At 38.5% G+C, this 20888-nt stretch overlaps 1 protein-coding gene across 1 annotated transcript in view; it reads right to left on the bottom strand.

Moving 5' to 3' along the window:
- Window positions 1-10354, bottom strand: part of chrm2a (cholinergic receptor, muscarinic 2a) — an 89681-nt gene extending 79327 nt beyond the window's left edge. Inside the window, exon 1 of the mRNA XM_080887689.1 lies at window positions 10175-10354. The gene's annotated coding sequence lies outside the window, so the exon portion shown is untranslated. The remainder of the gene's footprint in view (window positions 1-10174) is intronic.
- Window positions 10355-20888: the final 10534 nt, after the last annotated feature.

Raw genomic sequence — 20888 nt, 5'->3', positions numbered from 1 at the left:
CTTGGAAAACACAAGAAGTGCCCACTTTCCTCCTCGCTGGCATTTCTTCCAAATGTCAAATCGTTCACCTGGAACAAGTTACACAGACCTTCAGGGATCCTCTTTGAGAATGTCAAACTAAACCACGAATCTGTACAAAGCTTTGGATAAAGTATAACGTCCACTGACTTCTTATAGCCAAGCCTGAAGGGAAGTGAACCATCCAGGTCTCGGATGACAGTCACACTGCACTTCATAAATGTACATATAATCTTAGCCTGTGCTTTGTCTTTTAAATAAACCAAGCATGTTTATCCTGTGGAAATATCACATGCCCCTAATTTCCGTGTTTGTGTATATTGGAATAAAAGTGAAAGTGTCCATACTCCAGTTTCCCTGGAGGCACCTCAAAAACAGAAATCTTTTCTGAGAGGAAAAAAAGTCAACATCTGCCAAATGTCATCAAACTCTGTGGTATTTACTACCATTATCTGGGCTTCATCTCACGTTTTCGTTTAAAAAGACAGTGTTGACAGAGTCAATAAATTGAACCGACTGACCACATAAAGGGGAACTACAGTTTGCAAAGCCTCCGGGCATTAAAAGAAACACAGGAAGAACCAGGTTACACCTCAGGCAATAAACAAGTCTTCACTTGCCAAATCACAGGAATAAAACAAGAGGTGACACCGGATGCAATAACATTAACAGACTACTTTTATGACTGGACTTAATAATATTGACCTGGTTAAACGATGCTCCCTTCTTGCTGTGCCAGCCACTACGCTAGCCTCTTTTCCAGTGTGGAGAGAAGAATGTTTACCTTTTGATTTGATCCACAGTATCCAGGGCCACGGCCATGTTCATCTGCTGTGTGTGTACACAGTATTGCGTCTCGTGTGAAGTCATCTGTCTCAGAGGCAGCTCTAATTCAGCTTTGATTTCACACATGGTCTTTTTCTCACAGGGAATTTGAAGACAGAATGTAATTGTTTCATACTCTTTCTGACAATTTGTAAACTGTCTGGAAACGAAATCTATTTTTTTTTCTATAGACACTGAATTGTAACACTTCAAATCCTTTAAGCTATTTCAACTAATGCTTTCTAAAATTAGTGATTTTCAAAGCTCTGAATGCAATATGTCTGGCTTTCGAAGTAAATTTTTTTTCATTGTAGACAGTTATATTTAATTGTGAAATAAGATCTATGCGTGTATGTATGCTGGATGTAGTTTCTATTTTTGTTAGGGATTTAAAATGAACAGACCTGTTAGTTACATTCCTAAAAAAAGCCCAGTTTATTGATAGTTTGTAGATCCAAAATGCAATAAGGAATATTCAAAGAGAAGACTGCTCATTGCTTTTTGTGTCATTACTGATTGCAATTCAAAGTACCCCATTAAAGTATTTTAGGTTTGTTGTTTTAATTACAATAAAGAGCCATTCTGAGTTTAAATACCTACCTTAAAAAAATTGAATTTGATTCTAAAAAAGCAAATTTGTAGCAAAAGCCACATTTTGAGTTTTCTAGCTAAATTTTTAGTCGCAGTGTTGTTACAAAACATTCTCAAAACTCCAATAAGAAAATATATGATCATATTTTAGAATTGCAAACTGAAATGAAGCTTATAGTCGTGCATGCTAATGCTAGCTAGACATGCTTACAACATCAGTGTTCACAGGTATAACAACTGCTGTGTTGTTTTCCATTATAATAAACCAATTAGCAAATTTTATCAAAACTATCACAACATCATGACAAACAGCGATGCTAAACATCATTATGTCTTCTAACGGTTACCTAGACATGAATACCTATCCAATTTCATGGCAGTCTATCCACTAACCATTCAACTTGCACCAAAGTGGTCAAGAAGCTAACAGATGGCATAATCTGTCTGTAGTAAGAACAAGAGAATGGCAGGGAAGAAATGACTGTGATTCATTATTGACGTTGAGTACATGGCGTCTCCAACTGATGATCATTCCTGTTTATCAGCTTCAGGCAGGCCAGTAATTAGGACAGCAATTCCTCCAGGAAGACAGTTTGACTTTTATTGCCTATTCAAATAGAAATCAACCGCCAGCAGCTCATTGACTCGCACTTAGCATGAATTAATGCTCAGCTACTTCTAATGGATCACACATACTGTTATATAATCTGCTGTATAAATCTACAAAACTCCCAATGGTATAATGAAGGTTATGTGCATCTGTATCTTCTGTTTGGTCATTTTACATCTTTCAAACACTAGGAGCATCGCTCCTCTGCCTCATGTCCCTAAATGATTTTAACCTGCATTTATGTCTGCTGCGAATTTTCCTTCCTATGACCAAACCTTCAAAGGCAAAACAAAGAGCTTTCTTAGACTGTAAGGTCAGCTTTCGTCCCACGAAATACCAAGCACTCCTCCTGTTGGCTAATTGCTTGTTAGTGCTCCTCGCCAACAAGAAGAAAAAGTCACGCAGGGCTACTTCAAAAACATCTGCAGCAGCACAGTGAGATATTAAGGCGCCCTGTCATGTTGGCGCCATTTACAAGAACTTGTGACACCAGCTGAAGCTGTTCCCCCTGCTGCTAAAGTTGCACTGCAAAAAGAAAAAAAAAGAAAGCAATCTAAATTCACTCCTACCTTCTTTCTTTGTTTTTGTCCACATCACAGAGCTCTCTTGGTAATGCCATTCTGTGAATAGGCCCTAATTGTGTGTAAAAGCATATGCTATAGGTCAGAGGGAAAGCTAGATTCCACCTTTTTAGTCTAATGTGTCTTACAATCTCCAGTCATAGAGGAATTTGCCCTGTGGGCAATTACAATAACGCCTCCCTGCCAAGGTCAGATGTGAGCAGACAGGAATACCAAATCTGAATGTTTTATGGAGGAAATGACAATGGCTGAGCCAGATAATAAAGCTGGTTGGAATTATCTGGTACTGAGGCTCAGAGTAATTAAGAGCAAAGAATGGCTGCCTTGCATTATTGCTGGGTGAGTGGCAAGACTGGAGAACACCTGAGGCTTTTGGAAGTGCACCACATTCAAAGGAATCTCCAGAGGTTTAGAGGGTAGTACTTACGACTGCTGCTGTCGCATTTCAACTGCTGTTCAGGTTCTGTTATTCAGGAATGCAACACAGACCAATGCTGCTAGGGTAAAAGGGCTAACGTTATGAAGATGCACCACCGGGACATTTTGCATCCAGTTTGATTTAAGATAAGATGTTGATAATGTTAATTTTTGAAAAAAGAGTAAGGACATTTTACAATGTTTGAAAAGTGTACTTTACTATTTAGTCCTCTAAAGTGTGGCCGTATCTTATTTCTATTTTCTGCCCAAAATTCAGTACTACCAATGGTGACCTGTTTTGGTCAAAAGTCCACCTGAAGAGTTTTTTTGTTGTATATATTAGTATATTTCATCAGGAGAGTGATTTATTATTTCCATATGGCTCCAGTTAATGTGTCATGGTATCAGTTATAACATAGTAAAATACATAACAAAATAAGCTAAAAGAAAATTATATTAGAACTGAACTCTACTGAAATCTATCATGAAATTGAACATCTTTCATTTTTTTGGTTTTGCTACCCAAGAGTAAAAACAGGCAGCTATTTTCATTTAAAAAAAGTTGTGTACACAAACTTCAGTCGAAAGAGTTAAAAAAAAATGTCCAACAATAGAAGAGTAAAATAACGCTTTATAAATGAAAATTAATGAATGAACTAAATTGTTTTCACATGCCATGTCCACGAACATGTGCTTTACAAAACAAGGGTTGGGCTCATAGTGGGTGAGGTATTCTAGACAGATATGTCCATGCTTTCCTCTTACCAGCCACCAGCTAAAGCACTTCTAAGAGGGATACCGAGGTCTTCCCACGTTAGCTGAGAGTCTTAAGCCCTTTCTTACGACAGATATGTGCTGTGGCGTCCTGCACCGATTTGTCAGGGAGTTTCTCCACTCGTTAACAAAACCATGAGGCGCTTGAAGTTTTCCAGTCCAGGAAGCAATTCAACCTTTCACAGCTTAGCTCTGTGGCTTCGGGTTTGAAAATGGTAAAACAAAAGTGGATATAATAAAATTTAGAAGGAAAAAAGTTCTTTATTAAAAAAAGAAAATAGAACCTGAAGTTCAAAAAGGGAAAAAAAGAACATAATGATGAGTCAGCTAAATTAAAGGCCAAGCTAAAATGATCTGTCCTAAGTATTCTTAAGAAATGGCCATAAAAACAAAATTCCCAGAGACTAGGCATTGAGCTGGTAAGTTGGATGCCAGCTACAGAGGATCTGTGAGATGTATTATTTAAAAATCTAAAAAGTATATCTGACATGTCAAGCCAATAAGAAACTTCAAATCAATTTTAGACTAAAAGAAAAACCATGCAACGCCTTTGAAATACAACCCTAAAGTATAATCCAGCTCTTTTGAGAAATCAGGTTGTAGACATTGCTGTTTGATCTTGATCAAACTTCCTGAGGAACTAGATAAACCAAACCAGACAGCATTGCAATAGTAATGTAAAAAGAACTCTATGCAGTCCTACGAAAAACTTACTAAACCCAATGATTCAGTATATTGTAGAAAAACCTTTAGCAGCAATGCCTTTGTTTTCTTTTAGCAGTCTCTCTGGAATTGTCCCAATCTTTACAGTGTTGTTTCAGTTCATTGATGCTTGCAGGCATTCATTCTTGCACAGCTCTCTTTAGGTCCCACCACAGTATTTCAAAAAAGGCTGGATTTTGAATGAGCCATCACAGCACCTTGATTCTTTTCTTTTACAGTCTTTCTTTTATAGATTTTCTGGTATGCTTGAGATCATGATCCTGTTGCATGACCCATTTTCAGCCAGTCTTTAGATGTGGGACAGAAAGCCTCACATTCAACTCTAGAATACTTAGAGTAATTTAATATACGGAGGTGATCATCGTTGACTCATTGGCTGCAAGTTTTCCAGGTCCTGTGGCTAAAAAGCAAGCCAAAACCATTACCCCTCCACCACCATGCCCGGCAGTATGAGGTGTTTGTGCTGATGCACTGTCTGTTATGGATAAATATCTCCACTTTTGTCTCATCTGTCGAAAGAAGTTTGTCCAAGAAGTCTTTTGTCTTTTATCCTGTCTTCCTTCTCTCACCCCAACCGGTCGCAGCAGATGGCCGCCCCTCCCTGAGCCTGGTTCTGCCGGAGGTTTCTTCCTGTTAAAAGGGAGTTTTTCCTTCCCACTGTCGCCAAAGTGCTTGCTCATAGGGGGTCATATGATTGTTGGGTTTTTCTCTGTATCTATGAAGCGCCTTGAGGCGACTTTTGTTGTGATTTGGCGCTATATAAATAAAATTGAATTGAATTGAAGTCTTACACTTTTCTTACACCTGGTTGCTAATTCCCCTCTTGATTTCTATCGATGCAGTAAGGGTGTACTTAGTTTTTTGTGCACTTAGACTGTACATGTAGATGTCTGGAAGAGCATGAAGCTTAATAGTCCCTGTTATTACATCATCAAATGTCAATGTGTATGTGTGTAGCAATATTATGTATAAATAATTATCTGTCAAAATTCATTAAATGTTATAAAGTGTTAAAAAGTTTCTGGTTTGTCAGACACATTCTGAATCGCGACATAAGAGAACAGACTACATCATAGAGAACTGCTGAACTAATTTCGTAGCATAGATTTTATAAGCAATTACAGTGAGACTGGATCCATTTGAATGTTGATGAAATACGCTGACCAACTGCTGTACGTAGTGCTTAGTCCATTGATTCCAAGTCTTTTGTTACAAATGCAATTACACTGGTTTGTTTCGTCTAACTCTCTCTGTCTGCTTGATAATGACCTTAAGGAGGAATCTCCCTCCTCTCATGCTGTCCAATCAATGCCACTTCGTGCAGTGGTTTAGAGCCACTTCATATTGCAAAGCTCTGCAGTCGCTCATCATCTGAGAAGCAGTCCAACTAAATGGTACATTGGTCATTTGTTCCACTGGCCGAATCAGCTTCAACGTATGAAAATCTGCACGCTCTGACTGAGGATATATGCATATTTAGGCTTGTGAAACGACGTTTATATATGTATGAGTCAATGACATCCTCATCCGTCACTCTTTTCATTCGCATAACCTCATATCCCTGCATATATATCTGTACTTGTATACAACATGCTCACTGTTATGTAAAACCCCTTCATCTCTTTTCATCTCTTTCAGAAAAATTCCACAGATCAGTTGAGCCCATTCTTTTGCTTCTGCTCAATTGCTTCCTTCAACACCAAGCCGATGCCACACGGACTTTCCGGCTCATCCACATGGAGCAAAAATAACATTCTAACTGCATAAAAAATAAAATAAATAAGTGTGTAATGACAACAAAAAGACAGCGATTAGAGCAGGAGCTCAGTGCAAATAGAGGACCCTACTGCGGCTGAAAGCGTGATAATTAGACATTCCTTTCTGTGTGTGCCAGATACACAGATTCACTAATGTGCACTGTGCAGCCTCTCTACAACTGAGAAGCTTATGTCCATGCAAAGAGGCACCCCACTGGCTAAATTTAACTATTTACAAAAGCAACCTTGTCTGTAACACTGTTTCCAACACTGCCAAAAGCACAGATTTAGCAATATGTGTGCAATGTGCCTTCACTGAAGGTAGCAGCGTTGACATGAGCCTCCTCCTTCAATCGCTTCGCTCTCCGTCCTTCGTGTGAATGTGACCGAGAAAGACTGATTCATTCCATTTCATTTGAGTGTACGTGCATGCATGTCTCACTGTTATGAAGCACGGTTTTGGTTAAAATCGTCATGATTTCAACGTGAAAGACATCAAACAAGAATGAGAGCTTTCATTAGCATGTTTTGTACACATCAGGAATAAAGATCACTTTTAAACACAAAAGCAAAGCAAAAGGTGATGATTCTTAAATCCCAGAAATACACTTAATCTATTAAATATTTGTCACTTTACTCTCATCTGCATCAACAACAAAGACACCAATATTCATGCAGAACTGCAGGGTGATATGTAAATCAATGCATGTCATCATTTACTACATCAGTCAAGCTCATGGACACCAGATGCTGACACTCTGTCATCTGCATATTTCATGGAATAGCAGTAGGGTTAAAGAAAAGGGTTTAAATTAAGGCAAGCTACACATCTGATCTTAGTAGACCTCAGCAAGCTTCATGAAATTATAAATAACTTAAAAAAAATCTAATAGATCAAAAATGAATAACTCACAGTTCATGTAAATCTCACCTATCAGCATCATGGTATCAGACATGGTCTTAAGTGGAAATGGACAGCAACTAGTTGCTGAAAGTTACAACGAATACTTGCTTAGAGAAAAATTTTCATTGCTACAGAACGGAAGGAACAAAGGGACACAATAAAAGCCTTGGGAACTTAAAAAGTGGTTGGAGTTGTGAAAAAGACGTGGGTAGCACAGTGAAACAGTCGCACTTTATACAGCTACAACAGTTAAGCTACACTTTACCAAGTGTACACAAATATCACCTTTTATAATGCTATTATGTAATAAATATGACTGATCCAGGTTTGGATTTGATTTTCAGTGATTATTATCTTTTGCATTTGTGTTTTTAGAGGTCCTGTGAATCTGTTGAGTGATTTTTCTACACCTAATGGAATTTATTTTTTGCCTTTAGTTGCTTTTTCCCCATAAAAACATAATAAGTAGACAACAACTTTATCTGCACATTCACATACAGCAATATTAAACATTTTCAGGAAAAAAAAATCATGTTTTTGTCTCAAGCACAAACCTGTTGACGTTTTTGATATTGGTTTCCTTTTGACTTCATCATGTTTTAAGACTTTTGCCAAATGAACACTATTCGTCACACTGAAAACTGGGCTAGTTCCCCTGTAGTGCAATTCCAAAGATGAAAACGGCGCGAAACGGATTCCACACCAAATGGAAATCCTTTTTTTCTGGCAAGAAACTAAATCAAATGTCACATTAATTAATAATGATTTTACAAGAACAAAACCAGCATCGTGTTAACGTTCCGCGTGGATAGGAGGTACTAAGGCAACACCACGTCTTTGTTGTTTACTCGTCAGCTCTTTAAACAAAGCCAGTTACAGTCAGGAATCAAAACGTAATCAAGGTCAAGCCACAGCAGTTAACTGTACAACACAATGCTGAAAATATCAGATATCAGCACAGATGTTGGTGAACTGCATCAGACTAAATATTTAAGAAAAAAAGAAACGAATACGCACAAGCAAAATGTACTTAGCCTTATTATAAAGTCCTTAAAATCAAGGTAAGAGGAACACAGAGAGACCATATGTTTCCTCTTCTCTTAGTCAGAATTAGCCGCCAGTCTTGGCGAAACCTGATTTTCTCCCCACTGTAACAACTGAGGGAACCCCCCCCCCACACACACACACACACACACCTGCCCCAATTCCAAGAAAACCTCTTCTCCCTCTTCTCTGGCTGTAACTTTTCAGTGAAGTTAAATTACCCTAAACTACAACCTAATCTCCAATCATCACAGCGAACCACAGGGCTCGTCCAACTGCGATGATTAATCTAGCCGAACGATACAGTAGGAGTAGAGTGCATTTTGTTGTTGTTGTTTGTTAGTTTTTGTTGGGGTTTTTTGGTCTCCTTTCCAGTCACACGACTGTGACTGCGGTTAATTTTGCTGTCGTGCAGATTAGAAAAAAACAATAGATTTTGTAGCCAAACGCTGTTTGATATAAACAAATAAAAAAAAATCTAAATACTTGAAACAGAAACAGGTTTACCTTTGAGCCCCCCGTTCGATTTAGTGGCAAAAGCCTCTCTATCTGTCGTTAAACATGACTGGAAGATCCAATCTAGAAGTAAAACATCTCAACTATAAGACCCGTGGTTATAAAATCCGACAGAAACACGCAGTCTCAAATCTGTTCTGTTGCGTTGCGCTTTTACGCACCTCTGGTGCGGCTTCGACGCCAAATCGTCTCTTAATCTCATTGTAAAAGGTGGCGGTAGATCTCAGTGCAAATATGAAAAAAAATATGATTTTTTTTTTATTGCGATGGCTGTTGAAAACACGGGGAATGTGAACATGTGGCGAAAAAGCTTGCTGAAATCAAGAATGGTTTTATCGAATTAATGAGACGAGAGAAAACCGCTTTTGGACAATTATAGACTTTCACAGATCTGTATACATAAGCTTTCAGCACGTTGGAATTGTCAAAAGGCGAGTTTTCTCACCATTGGGAATTATTTGCGTCCTACTGCAGAAATTAGACCAGCAATTTTATCCAGACTTGAAAGAAACGATGCGGAGCGCTTTTATCCAAGTCACACTGGAGTACTTTAAGCACACGTTATGGTTCCAGTAAGTCAATTGGCTCTTCCTTTTAGAAACGATCCACAAACAGATTGCTGGAATTAGTAATGTCCGGTGAAATGAGGCTTTAACGTCTTGAATACTTGATCAAAAAAAATGCGCGCAATGGTCGCGTGATCGTTTAATACTGACAAAATTAATAAGGTATAGCGGTCCATGACTCTGAAATTGTTTCCGCTTCTGGGGTTGTCAAAAAAAGTATATCAGAACCACAAAGTTCCCCTTGCTCCATCTAAGATGCGCAAAGACACCGATGTTGGCACAGGGAGCTGTTGAAATGTCTTTGTGTTCATTGCGCATAGCTTCCAAAGCAGTAGATATTAGACGGGCTCTTTCTACTTCGAATATAAGGTGTAAAAATATTTTTCAATAGTCACCGAGGATCGGGATGTTTTCTCTGAGCTGAATTACGTGAAACAGGAGTTATGTACTTTTGCCACTCCATGAAACCAAAACAGCGCTGAAATGTTTGAAATCAGAATAAACCCCACTCGGAGTAGCACCGTGACAATCGAGTTTCCACATATTGAATGTATATGCAGGTGTTGATGTGGCTGTGTGAGCAACCTGGCGGATATAGATATAGTCCCATACTAAAAGAAAGAAAGAAAGAAAGAAAGAAAGAAAGAAAGTCCAAGGTTCAACTCCTGACCACAACTAGTTCCTCCTTTCGGACTGTCCTTGAGCAAGACAGCTTAATAAACCCCTTTTACTGAAAGAACAAGCGCTTCTTGTCTGACAGCTTCAGATAAAATATCGAATCCTTTGGTTCCTCTCAGAAATCACAGACTATTGATCATAAATGGGCCAATATTCAGTCAGCAGCTTACCTGCTTTTATGTTGTCACGCCGGTGGCTTCTTTTTGGTCCGCTTCATCGCATCGCTGTTGCATGTCTGAGGACATGCTTCTGAAGACGGGCTTTGGAGACAAAACGCGCTGCACAGGAGAAAGTGGAGAGGGGGTGGGGGTGCGTGAGCAAGACGGCGAGAGAAAGGGAGAGAGAGCCGTAAGAAGTAGGCTGGCTTCTCTTTGACGGTAACGACAGTCGTTATTTGCCTTTCAGATTCAGGGAAACCAGCCTGAGTTTAGTGCAGCAACACGTGATTTAAAACAGAAATCACCCGCAGCTTGAAAGAGTGCTGTTCGTCGGTACACTAATTAAACCCCATGCCAGGAGAATCACACACGCTTGCCACAGATTTTCCGCGGCAAATCAGCTCATTTAGCCCGTTAGTATATTTTTAACGACATTGGATTTTTTCTTCAGATTATATTTTAATTGGCTGGGGTGTATTAATCACTGTCATTTTGATTGAAAAGACAGAATTTTGCTCGTGGCTTTTCTCTTATATAGAGTTCTTCCCATTTAAAAAAAAAAAGCCTTAGTGAGAGCTTCGCGTAGAATTTTAGATTCAGCACCAAGGAGAGCGAATATAAACGATGATAAATTAAAAAAAGCAAAGCTTGCTCACCTTGCGTCTGCAAAATTCAATATTTTCATCGACGTGGATTTTAGTGTACTTTTAATTAAGAAACAATCTTTAATTATTCAAGTACTTTTTGAAAAGAAATCTAAATTCAAACAAAAGAAGAACTGAATAGCTCTCAGACCTGCATCATGTATTTCTGTCTATGCATACGTGTCTTTGCAGGAAACCTGTTGATTATCTAAACACGTGGCCAACAGGACCTGCTTTGTGTCAAGTTGTATACATTGTAAGGACTTAGTTTCCCCCCTTCTCTCTCTGAAGACGGCTCTCACAGCGGAATGACTCCTTTTATCATAACTGACTGGCGCTAATCAGATTTAACCGCTTAGCACTTGTTTGAAAGCTGAATTTCTGCCTGATTTATTACAACATTACATTTTCTGAACTGGACTGCTGCTATTAAAGTCTTGGAGTGATTTGATGTTATTCAGTATTTCTCAAAAAAAAAAAAAAATCTGCCACACAGCCAAGATTTTTGGAAAAACACACAGAGGATGAGAATGTTTTACTGACATCTACTGGGGAAGTAGTTTTTAAAGTCACTCTGGTTCTGTGTTTATGTGTTTGCCTATTAACAGGTCATCTGCCCGTAAAGCTGAAGTCAGTTTCATAGACCTAAACCAACCAGCACCCTTCCCAAGATCATCCAACATGCAGGTAACACAGGTAACTCTTTCTTCTTCCTCTATGCTGAATTTGATCGAATCACCATGAAGATTTTTTAGTGTTTTCTGATTCAGAGACAAAGAGACTACACATGAGTGAATGATGCCACCCTGAACCCTACCTGCCAATTAAAATGTATCAAGTGGTACTAGTTTAGGTTTGGGAAACATACTATATTTGGATTATTTAACAATGTGGCTCATGTAGCAACTGAAAAAAAAAATGCTAAAATGCAGAGAGGTTTCATATAAAGTGGGAAGGCTCTGCAGAGAAATGAAAAAACTAAGTAAGAGACGGAAGAGAGGCTGTTGTCATCTAGTGACAGCTATCAGACATGGTTTTGCACGGCTATGAGAGAATAATACATCAGTGACTCATGTAAATGCTCCAGGAACGTGATAAATCCTTAAATCCCATCTGATTGCATGTGCCAAAAACAAGTAGGGTGACAACAAAAACATCCACTACATGCGTTAATTATTCCTATTCGCATTGCTTCTGACATGCACGACTCACAGTATATGCACATACGCTGCTCATTACTCATGTGAGTGCGTGTGTGTGTTAGTGCCGCGAGCAGTCACCTAAATGGCCACAGATGCGTCACGTGTTGCATTCACACCTGTGTTATGCTGATGAACAGGAGAGCCTCAAAGGGTGGCTCGAGTGCACTGCAATTAGTTATAGAGAATCGCAGTTTTAATGGACTCGCTATTGCCCAATTAACAGAAACACGATGAACAAAGAGTCATCTAATGCACTATCCGGAAAATAGCAAACACATCAAAGTGCATATATAAAATTCAGCGGTAATGTACTTTTATGGCAGCTGTGTGGCCGTGGTGTGCTTTAACTTTACTGAAATATAGAAATCTTGTCTTCGTCTCGGCTCTGTCTCTCATCACCTCTGATCCAAAGCTTTGTACACCTGCTCGACAAAGATTTCCAATGTACTGATTTTGACTGACGCCACTGAACATCTGGACCCATATAGTCAAATCACACGGCCAAGAAAAGCAAAGCCATGAAGGATTTCACAATGCTTAGCATAACCTATTCTGGAAGACATTAGAAGGATGATGAAAAGCACGATGAATACATTTAAAAACATGAGTTTCTTAAACTATCTTACATGCTTAATCTGTATTGAGAGATGCTGGCTGGCATGCCTCTTCCTTGCGCATTGGAAGCAGCTGTATAATTGTTTTTCCGGCTCTCAGACATTAAGGCACATTGTTTTCATTTGAAAATAATACAATCTCATTAAGAAAACCAAATGCTGTCATTTCAAACCCAGCAACTGATAGAACAAATCACATTTTATTGTTCTGTTTTGGGGATGTCATGCATTTATTTGGGTTTATGAGGCCAAATCTGAATAACAAATTTGCACTTGTGATAGGCAATGTGTGTTTGCAAAGTATAAAAAAAATACTAATACTATTTTTCCGCTCGTGTATGCTTACCACAATTTATGTAAACAATACTTTTAATATTCTTAAACGAGATTTTTTTAAATTGAAGAATAAAATAAGACAGCAAAGAAAAGTTGAAAAAAAAATGTAGTTTCTTATATGTATATATTTATTTACTGAAGTTACACGGTGCTGTAATACATAGCCAGTAATGTAAAGGCAATAAATCTGGATCCAACACTTGAAACGCTTCCACTGATTTATATTATGTGGCTTTCTTATTGGAAATAGGACGTTAATGTGAGTATTCTGAAATCAATATGCCTAAAAAATGCATGAACGTCACCATTATTCGTGTTTAACCACTTGAAGGGTAGTTAAATACTACAGTCAGCCACTGAGTGTGCTTGAGAATGCTTATTGATCAGCAGGCTGTCCATCAATGTGAGCAGCTGTCAAGAGACTTTAACTTGCTGTTGAAAAACCTGAAGTACCACTCGGCTAAACAGAAGGATGAAATAATCCCCTTGGTGTCTTAAACCAAGTCTCTCACCATAGTTCTCTATAGAAAGTATTTTGTAACGCTCCAAGCTGCAGAGAATTTGAGTGGATGAAGTAAGGCTGATCCTGTGATCACTTCTTTAAAAAAACAAAAAACAAAAGGGGAAGCAGAGGTTGGTGTTGGAAACTTTTCAACAGTTAACAATTCTGTTGGGATGAGTTGTCATTGCAGGCAAATGTGCTGTATGTAGTAGGACTATTTTGTCTTGATCGGGTTTAACAAGTCAGTGACAAGCTGTTCCCACAGTCCTCCCAGGACCAGCAGAACAAAAGACAGAAGCGAGGGAGAAAGGAGGGAGTAGAAGAAATACAATACACATGATTCGATAGATGGGATGGGGAATGGGATTCACCTGTAATTTAAGGAGCAGGCCAAACAACTGTCACAACAATTTAATGTGCTTGCTAATTAATTTTCTATCATTATAGAAAAAACAAAACTATCTTAAGTTTGCATGTCATTGGGCTTTATTTTCAAAAAGCAAATCGTATTTCTCTCTATTAGTCTTTCTTCCCATACGCTAAACTTTGTATATATAACACTAAGTAGGAATGCCAGCATTCTTTAAAAATAGTTCTCAAATTTGATTCATCCCTGTGTGAACACTTTATGTGGGCACTGTGCATTAAGCCCCAAACAACAGCCCAAAGCTGTGTGATGATTGGCAGTACACAATGTAACTTGCTGCCCAATTTGAGCATAAACATGTTAAAGCAAATAAGGACCATCTGTACTGGATTATGTAAAAAGATGAACCACTTTCTCCGTTGTCCAAGGTCTTTATAGAACTAACCAGCACTCATTTACAAAGTTCCTCTGCATGTATATCAAATCATACAGCTTGAAAGTATATGCTGGGATATCTATATGCATACATATTTAAACAGACATACAGTATTAAGTCAGATATGTAAAAATGTATTGTTATTATTGTTAATTTTGTCAAAGCTGTTGACATCAAAGAAGTGCGTGCAAGATATTGCTTGGACATGGCCCTGGGTCATGGCAATGGTGAAAACGGCCCACTTCCGATGCTTGTGCAGGACTCCTTGGCATGTTTTTTAACTGCACTGGGTGCCATTTTGCTGTAGTGTCATGGTGTGAACATGGACTTTTTAAACCAAACCAAAACCTTTTCCCAAACCTGTCATTTTTGCTGCCTTCTGTTTCCTAAATCTAAGCAAACAGTATGGAAAAGCACCCATTAAGTCAGCTGATGTAGAAATAATTGCTAGTAAAAGAAATTATTTTCATCCAAAGCAGTTGCTTCAAATCAACTCATAGTTTTCTTTAGCAATAGTGAATTGACCTAAACAGTAAATGACTGAACGTGGTATCGCCCCCTGTCAGATGTCTTTTTAAGTCTCAGTCTCAAAACGACATCTTTATTTTACTTATATTTCAGCTTTAATTACTTTGCTTCTGTGTTCAGTATTGTCATCATGAGCACCACTCTTCTGATGGCTCATATTCAGCTCACACTGAGTCATGTCACTTGTATTAAACGCAGGACAAAATCAGTGGAGGAGTGCAGATGGGGTGGAAAGAATAAAGTAGAGTTTTATGAGTAAATGGGATCTTTTCCAGATGATATCTCAGTCCCCTTAGCAACACATAGAAGCACAAGCATTCAAGTTCAGGTACCTATTCATGGTCAGCAGATATTTGTCTCATTTTTGGGGGTGGACTTTCACTTTAAGCTCACATTTTCTTTTTGTATAAAGAGAAGGGCTAAGGGAGTGAAGTGGCTTATCTAAAATGCCTGGGGTTAATTGCCCTCAATCCAGGAACTGCTTTTGAATGTTTCCACGTCTCCAAATTAGTTCATTAGCAATTCTTTGCAATTCTTCTATAGTGTCTTAATTGAGGGTAATTAAGTGAAGTGATGGCATTAGTGGAGTGGTGGACAAAGCATCAAAACCTCTGCTAGGGGTGCAGCATACATGAATATGTCATTAATGGTGACACTCAAGAATAAACCCCACAATCTCTAATTGTGGTAAAGCTTTAGAATGGCCAATGTGCATTTGCCTGAAACATTTTTTGTTATTTAGATAAGTGGGATAATTGGAGGGGGATGAATGGTGCACCAGAGTGCAGATGTGCAATAAAGCTGTGTTGAAACTGTGCAGACCAGCAGGATTAGCACTTTGTGTCACGCCTTCATTTTCCAGTCTGTTTATGTGTGTTGAGAAGAAAAAGAAGTGTCGTCCCGGTGCTCGTCTGATCAGTGATAAATTGAATGCGACTTGTGATGTTTGCTCATTTATTTTTAGTCTCTCCGTGTGTTTTCTATATGCAACTTTAACCTACTGACCTGTCTGCCCTTTCAAAAAGGCCTTTGCAGGTGGTTGATCATGGTAATCGATATTTACATAGCTTGTGAACAAGTATATGTAAATCCTTTGCTGTTGCCATCACTCATTTTCCTTTAGGTGAGACAACGCTGTTAGATCAACCATTTCTACCATGTAGATTGTGAAAATAATTTAACTTAATTTAAAGTCTATGATCTTTTTCAGTGTAATGTGTGATTCTAACCACATTTTAACTAAAAAAATAAAAATAAAAACTCAAATGTAATTTTAAAAAAATAATAAAAAAAAAAAAGACACGTACTATTTTCCACTATATCACCACCAAACCTATCTACCCTGTAGGTGGAATTTGTTGTACTGTATTTTTAGGCGCATTAAGCGAAACAAAACAGTCAGATAAGTCAAGTTTTATTCAACTCATTCTTCTAGCTTCCTCCACTTCCATACCATTGATTCATTAATGTTGAATTCTCTCGCAGCTGCTCTATTCCCATGTTCCTGCAGTATATTAATGCCTAACCTCGTATTGTGGATGATGTCAGTTGTTCTCCTGGCTGAAGTTTGGTCCGTTTACAGCATCCTGACATGCAATTGCATTTGTCCCTAACCATCGGAAAACCTCACGTTAACTTTCATCAAATGGAAAAAAAGTTAGTATTCTTCCTCCAGCTTCACTGTGTTTATGTTATGCTAACATAGCTGTGATGCTAGCGATCACATAGCACATCATACCATCTAGTCCAACTTCAGTAACCCTACAAAAGTCACTGCTGTTTAGTTTTCTGTCTTCATTTATGTTGGAAGTGATAGCAGAGCTGTACGTTTTAATTTTTTCAGAAATCTCTCAGTCAGAACATGCTATGTCATGTTTAGGTGGAAACTAGCGAGCTAACTTCCTGCTAACTTCTACCTCCTTTAAATTTAATAAATTCTGTTTTCAAGGATGCCTGGATGTTAAACTTGATTGTTACACCTGGTAAAGCAGCAATGCTGATCATTTTATTAAAGATGAAATAATTTAGACAGTTGTTAACTCTCAGTGATGCCGCAGTGTTCATTTGACTTTGGGACCTGAAGCGGACGGAGTTTTCAGATTACCCAGATTACAGAAGACGTAATGTTCCGACAATCCATCAAGCGGTGCAGCTTCGTAGCTTACCGAAGACGTACTAAAACATTTTTTGACAGATTTTTGAGCGCTGTATACCGCAAAAAATCGGTTTGAAGTCAGTAAGCACAACCAGAATTCATACATAAGGCGCATCAGATTATAAAGTGCACTGTCCATTTTTGAGAAATTTAAAGGATTTTAAGTGCGCCTTATAGTGCGGAAAATACGGTATTTTGATTTTAAGGTGTGTTCTACGGGTTGGCTCTAATGAGAATTTTTTCCTACTCAGCTGTGAATTCAGCAGCTGGTTGCTAGCTCAGTCACCTTAGATTCAAAATGTAAGTTTAAGTGACAATGGCTGGCAGGAGGACTTTTGATTTTTGTTCCTCACAGATGAAAAGGTTTGGGGCATTTTGTTAGCTTACCACTCCTCTTATTTCTAATCTTAACCTTGATTGATCTTTTATCGTAACTGATACCTCAATATTGACCTATTCAGTTGATTTGGGTGGCTACAAACAACAAAACTATTGTTACCAGTCATAATTTTGACAGCAAATATTGATTTAGCCTTAGTCATAGTCTAAATCAGGGGTGTCCAACTCCAGACCGGTCTCTTTCAGGCTTTAGATGTGTCCTTGATCCAACACAGCTGAATTAGCTCCTCAACATGTCTTGAAGTTCTCCAGAGGCCTACTAATGAACTAATCATTTGATTCAGGTGTGTTGACGCTGGGTGATATCTAAAACCTGCAGTACACTGGTGCTTTAGTAGCCTAAATCTAAAGTCGATTTAGTAGACTAAAGTTTTTATCATGTGGTTTACAAGCATGTTATTTTCCTCGACTTCAAATGTGAAATGTTCATACTTCTACTATATGTGCATGTAATCTTACTGTATCAGGAGATTACTTCTGATTGGATAACTTCCAAACCTTCCTGCCTTTCTACACAACTCAGTCCCGATTGGATCTCCACTGTCCGGATGACTTTCTTCGTGTTTTTTGTTCATTGACAAAAGTGTCAGTACATTTCATCATAATTTTATTAGCTTCACCGTTAGCTTTTATTTGATGTTTGATTAAAACATTATTGGTCAGTGAAATTACCACTGATTAGTGCATTGTTTTTCAAAGGCACAGACAAACTGCTCTAATGGTCTGTGGTGTGAAACGGCACTAAAACTATTGCTTGCCAAAAGGATAAAGTGACCTACTACTGTATCTATTCTTGCAAAGATAAATGACTTGCACTGTAGTGGTAAGCATTTTTTAAAGAGAATAAAAATGAGATGAAATTATGGGCAATGATCCTCAAAGTTTACGGTACTTTGATTTGTAACCTTTAAGCTCAAAAGAAGGCACCATATGAATGGATGTGGTCAGTCATCCTTCACTTGGACTTTCTCCAACCTTCATCTTGCCATTGGAATTAAAAGGGAGAAGCAAAAACAACAATTGTCTTAGCCAAACAGACTGTTGTTTTGGCTGTACTTCAGGTCTGTCCTGTTGAAGATACTCAAGTCCTTTTTAAAGGTGCTTCCACCTGTGACTGCAATGAAGTGAATGTGAGAGGACTGCTTTTCTGTGCACAGAGGCTGTTGTAGTCTCTAAATACCTCACCAACAGCAAAAGCTTTGTGCTGCAATGACTCACTGAGACAGTTGCTTTGATATAAAAAAAATGTAACATAAGAGGCAATTTGGCCTTTTGCTACTCTGAGCTGAGAGACAAACACTCAGATTATGTTTTGAATCTGTCTGATTCTGGCAAGTGTTGTTCTAGTAATGAAAACTGTCTTTGTGAGCAGACAGATGCAATTTAAAAGTTAAATCTTAGTGTGGTTCTTCTTTGAGCTTTGTCCTTTGTTCTTCCAAGCCCCCCCGCCCTCCAAGTCTTTAACTTTTAAATTGTCTTCTGCTCGGATAAAGTGTTGCTGTTTCACAACGAGAAAACTGAAAAGTACTGAAGAAAAATCAGAGCCCACTACAAGCTGTGCGTGCAGTGGTGAAAAGAGCCTTGTCTAATTATCATTTAAAGATGATTAGAGCAAAAAATAAACACTGTGTGACAATGCTGTGAAGCCACTGGATTGGAAAATTCCTCCAAAACTTTATGCATAGAGTTTGTATTGAAGAAAAATGTGTGCAAGCAGCTTGATCCTCATTGGACTGAAATTAGAACCGAGGCTAAATCTTATAGAAACCTTTCAGATTTTGTGAGGGGAAATAAATAAGTTGTATTTTTGTCTGAGCAGCTGAGCACAAATGTTTGTGTTTGCTTCTGTTGTATCATTAAGTTACAATGCCAAATTCAGAGTGATTTCATGGAAAATGACAGACAGATAATGCAAGTCATAAAAATGCAAATGCGTCTTCACTGTACTTTTATATTGTGTGGACAACAACAAGCTGGAAATTGGTCTGGGAGAGAATATTGTCAAATGTCTGGTGTGTGTATGGCTGTGTTTGCAAAAAAGGAGATTTTACTTGGCACGGTTCGTCTCATTCTTGTAATCAAATGTGAAGGAGAAGAGGAGACTGAGGGAGGGTGGAGGAGGATGAGAAGGTGGTCTACTTTAGTGGTGCAAATTATGAAGGACTGTGGAGTAAACTGGTGCTAGATCAAACATTCTCAGTCAAGCGTGGCTCCCTTTGTCTCTAAATAATAAGAAATTGAAATTGATTAGGTCAAGTGGAGCAAGACAGTACAAAGGAAATTGGAAATTATTGCTGGTGAATGGAGGAGAAACTCAGAAGAGAAAGGATGTACTTAGTCGGCATTGTTTTTAGATACTCACTGCAAACCCTGTGGTATGGTACGTCCACGATTCCTTGTGTTTGGAGAGAGCATCTGGCACAGATTAACACATCAGGTCTGATTCCACATGTGATATTTGCACTGGTGTAACTGTTAGCCAAGTAAACATTTGGCTCTGTTTTGTCCCCATCTATCTCAGGTCATTTTTATTGCAAAGGTGAAGCCACTCTTCTGTTTCAGAGAGTTGGAGAGAGCTATCCATGCCTTTGTTTTATCTTGCCTCAACTTTTGCAATAGTCTTTACTCAGTTGTCAGGTGTGAAGGCTGCCTCCAGCACGACGATATCACAAAGGTCAAATGATCTCAAACGGGTTTCTTATGCATGGCAATGAGTTCTCTGTACTAAAGTCACCAGATTGTTAATCCAGCAGAGCGCATTTGGGATGTGGTGAAACAAGAGATTTGCATCATGGATGTGCAGTTGACAGATTAACATGTGAGTGTACAGTGTAGTCAGAATCCAGCTTGAGAGGTGTTACATTAACACTGCTGCATAAGAATCAAGGGAGGTCGTTGTAGTAGCTGGTTGCTCTATAAAATTTAAGACTTTGATATCTTTGATCCTGAAACCTCCCCAATGCTTGCGCTTAGTACCCAAATCACCCTGAAAAAGATCAGATAAAGAATGTGGTTTCAGAGGTTGCTAAAAATAAAGCAAAGAGTTACTGTGCTTGTCTTACAGGAGGATTAACCAGAATGTCATCTGGGGGCTAAATGAACTAATTTGTATACACAGCGGTAAAACGATCGCCTGGATAAAAAGAGCACTTGCAATAAAACCTGGGTTTTTTTTTTTGGTTTTTTTTTTGTAGTGGTTCAGTCTCCTTAAGGTCTTTAAACATTCTTCAGCCCAGCTATCAGGGATTTATTATTTATGATTCATTTATTTTGATAGTCCAGCACAAAACTGTGCCACATACAGCTGTTTTATTTAGCTCTGCTTTGTTCATCGGGGCCTTGTTTTCAGAAGTTTCAGCAACACGTATGCCACCAAAGGATTCTACATGGAAATGGGTTACCATCTATACTTTATTTGGAGTGTGGTCTTATGTAAATTAAATATGAGTCATGCACAAGCGCAGCCATGCAGAATGCTTGCCATTAATCACAGCTGTGCTTATCCGTGCATACCTGCTTGATAATTTTCTTGTTCTTGATGCC

The sequence above is a fragment of the Rhamphochromis sp. 'chilingali' genome (genome assembly GCF_963969265.1).
Source record: "Rhamphochromis sp. 'chilingali' genome assembly, chromosome: 7".
Lineage (NCBI taxonomy): Eukaryota > Metazoa > Chordata > Actinopteri > Cichliformes > Cichlidae > Rhamphochromis > Rhamphochromis sp. 'chilingali'.
Note: the sequence above shows the minus strand (reverse complement) of the source record. Positions and strands in the feature narration are given on the sequence as shown.